This window comes from Falco rusticolus, chromosome 3 (genome assembly GCF_015220075.1).
Source record: "Falco rusticolus isolate bFalRus1 chromosome 3, bFalRus1.pri, whole genome shotgun sequence".
Classification (NCBI taxonomy): Eukaryota; Metazoa; Chordata; class Aves; order Falconiformes; family Falconidae; genus Falco; species Falco rusticolus.
The window spans coordinates 59,943,169-59,947,014 of record NC_051189.1 but is presented as its reverse complement, the minus strand read 5'-3'; positions in this window follow the sequence as shown (position 1 = coordinate 59,947,014).

The window sequence follows — 3,846 nt, the reverse complement described above, 5'->3', positions numbered from 1 at the left end:
CCAGCCGCGCAGCGCCCTCTACCGTGCCGGAGCCGCAGCCCCGCGCCGCAGTGCCGGGGGCGGGGAACGGCCGCCCGCCCCGCCCCGCCCTTCCCCGCCCCGCTTTTCCCCGGGCTCGGCCCGGCCGGGGTCCTGCCCGCCCCGCCTCTGCCCGCCTGCGCGCGGCCCGGCCGGCCCGGAGCGCGACCCGGCGCCTCAGGGTCCCGCGGCTGCCGGGAGCGGGGCGGGCATCGCGTCACCTCAGCCCCTTCAGTGAGGTGACCCGTGGCGGCCTCCGGCCTCGCGCGGCCGGGCCTGGCTTCGAAGGCCGGTGCGAGCCGTCCCTGCGCGGCACTGACCGCCGGGCGCTCGGACAGCACAGCCCCGCGCAGGGCGCCGCCGGCCTCCTGCTGTCGGCTGCGCGTGGGCGGTTTCCACCAACAAATCCAAACCCAACACCTGTGTGCCAGGGCGGCAGGCTTGCTTCGGGGCACCGACCTCTTCACAGCAACCGCCTGTGCTGGCTCCGTTGTTCAGATTCCAAGCAAAGGAAAAAATGGCCTTAGGGGAAGTAGTGTCATAAATCATGTGAAGGAAAATGATCGGGATGAGCCTTGCTCACTGTAATTTTTGAGGTGATTTCTGCCTCTCCGGGCACTGAGGACCAAGAGTTCACAGAATCCAGATCTTTCGGCAGCAGCTGGCACCAAAGATGGGGGCCAGACTTCCAGGGTCAGGAAGGCTTTGTGGTTTTAGCTGAGATCTACAGGTAGGTGCAGTATTCCTCTGAACATCAGAGGTTAGGGCAGCCAAAGCTAGCGGATATTTGAGAAAATTTGGTCCCATATTCTAGTTTCTCACTACTATTTGTAAGCTAAGGCAGTTCCACAAGGGAATGTCAAATTGGGCTTTACACTTAGGAAAACATTGCCATACAGGAATGATTTTCTCAAGTGCTAATTTTCTTGAAGAGAAGTTTGACCGTAAGGCTATGTTGTCAAGAACAAAACCCAACAAAACAAAAGAGAACTAAACCCAACCAAACAAAAGAGAACTAGAACTATTTTAACATTTTTCTTAATTGGCACTAATTTTTATAACGAGAAATATTGGCAGTTCTTCAAAAAAGTAGAATGATCTAAACCTAAAACCAAAACAACCCACCAAATAACAACCTTAACAAACCAATCCCAACACTTCTTGTGCATTACTCTCACTCCACCCTCTTCTTACCGATTAAGTGTAATTAGGTATTTGAAGGGGCAATCCATTACTGAGAGTGAAATAATCTAGCAAGTAGAGCATCATAACATGATAACCTTATTGTCTTGAGTTGGGTTTTTTTCCCCCTTAGGTCCTTCCTCTAGAATTATAATGTTCTCCAAAATCAGGCACTTGCTGTGACCCATCTGTAGCTCTGATAGATCCTCAAGATTGCTCAGCTCTTCCTCAATTGTGCAGATCCCTGGGTATGTTGTAGACTGTTGCCCCACATTCATTATTGGTCGTTAGAGTAGCCACAGTTCCATACACTATTTTATGTCCTACCAACTCACTTGCAAACAAGGTAATTCAAACGAATCTAGGTTGAGCACTCTATTTCTGTAGCTGCACACAGATACTCAGCAACATCAATATTCATTTTCAGTCCCTCATTAAATGAACTGAACTGTGAACACCGGGCTTCAATTGTGTAGCTTGGAATCATTTGCATCTTCTGTGCAGTAGAAGAGCTATTTCCCAATGAGTCAACAGCTGCAGAGAACCCACATACATGAAGTGAATCCCTTTGCACCTCCAGTCTGTCATGTTTAGCAGTCTATCACCAGCCATAGGCACCCTTTATTCCTCTCTGGCTATTCGCTGGGGCCATCTTAGCAAGCATGCATAGATTTTTCATGTTAGCTAGTTTGCGGCATCCAAACTTTTCATTCACCATCTGTTTTCAGCTTTCCCACACTGATGTGCATAGTCAACTACTGAGTATCACAGAATCATAGAATATCTCAAATTGGAAGGGACCCATAAGGATCGCTGAATCCAGCTTCCAGCTCCTCGCAGACCTACCTAAAATTAAACCATATGACTAAAAGCATTGTCCAGTTGCTCCTTGAACTTTGACAGGCTTGGTGCTGTGGCCACTTCCCTGGGGAGCCTGTTCCAGTGATCAACCATCCTCTGAGTGAAGAACCTTTTCCTACTGTTCAATCTTCCTGACACAGGTTCATTCCATTTCCTTATGTCCTGTTGCTGGTCAACAGAGAGAGGAGGTCAGCACCTCCACCTCTGCTGCCCTTCTTGAGGAAGTTGTAGACTGTGATGAGGTTACTCCTCAGTCTTCTCCATGCTGAACAAACCGAGTGACTTCAGGTGCTCCTCATAAGTCTTGCCCTCAAGACCTTTCACCATCTTGGTTGCCCTCCTCTGGACACAATCTAATAGTTTGATGTCCTTATGCTGAGGTGCCGAAAACTGTACATGCTGCTTGAGGTGGGACCACACCAGTGCAGTGTAGAGTAGGACAGTCACCTCCCTCAACAGGCTAGCTATGCTGTGCTTGCTGCTCCTGAGGACACAGTTGGCCCTTTTGGCTGCCAGGGCAGACCAGACGACTCATATTCAACTTGCCATCAGCCAAGACCAATAGACCCAAAGACTTGTCAGCAAGCCAAGCCAATAGCTCCTTGTTTGTCAAGATCAAACTACAAATCTCAGGCAGAATAAGAAGCACCGGACAACCTGCGGTACTTGTCATACCCTCAACTATTTCACTCCAAACAGAACAAGTATTTTTATTGCAGGGTTTTAGGGTTTTTTGGAGGGCATTTTTTTTTTTGGGGGGGGGGGGGGGGGTCCCTAGTAGCTGCTGATGGAAGGTTTTTCAAATAGACTTCCAAAATGGTCTTCTGAATTTTGCTGCTTTATATCAGACAACCTAATTCATTGCTTGGAATGTAATTTTGGATTAGGTTATGCCACAGTATTTGTTGGTATTACTTGCCATCTCTGGATGACCTGATCAGCATTTTAATATCTCTGGCTGTGAGAGCTGGGAGAGACTGATGCCTTCATCTAGTTTTCTTCCTCTTGTACCCATGCAAGAAAGTGATCATTAGAGGAAGAGTCATTATCAAAACCATGGAAAATAGGTTCTTTGGCTGAGCTGGAAAGAGATAGTATTTAGGAACTGGAGATGATATTTAGAAATTGTAAAGTATGATCTATGGCATAACAAATTTTTCTGAATTAAAATTAAATACTCTTTTAATTAGTTGCATTCATCTCAGATTAGTTTGTAACTTTTTTTTTAAGTTTTAAAAATGTATTTGATTTCAGGGATAGAAGAGCTGAGATCTAAGCTGCACAGTTATAACATGGATCAATTTGACTGTGGGCATAATTTTTTTAAACCAAAATACTGTTACCATTCATAATGTGAATACTCTTATTGTTATGAAGAGATTTAGATTTGTATGGTTCATACACTTTACCTATATGGGAGCTTGTATATATGATGTATTAAGTGTATGTGCATCGGTACATTCATACCTACATGAGAAGGACGTACTGATATTACTATATAAAAATGTTTTGATAAAGCTGTACAACTTATATGGGTGTCCTGGCCTACACTTCAACCCATTTATGTACACAAATAAAAGATCAACATGGAAAAAAAAATATCAGAAGCTAGCTTGAAAAGCAGACAAAGAGGTGGGAATTTCATTTCTTTGTAATTGTTTGGTGAAACATAATCAGCAGGTAGCATGGTCTGAGTTGCAATGTTTTCATTACAAATTCAATTGGAATTTGCCAGTAGGAAAAAGCTGGGGGCACAGCAGCATGGTTGAAATAGAAAAAGAGTTT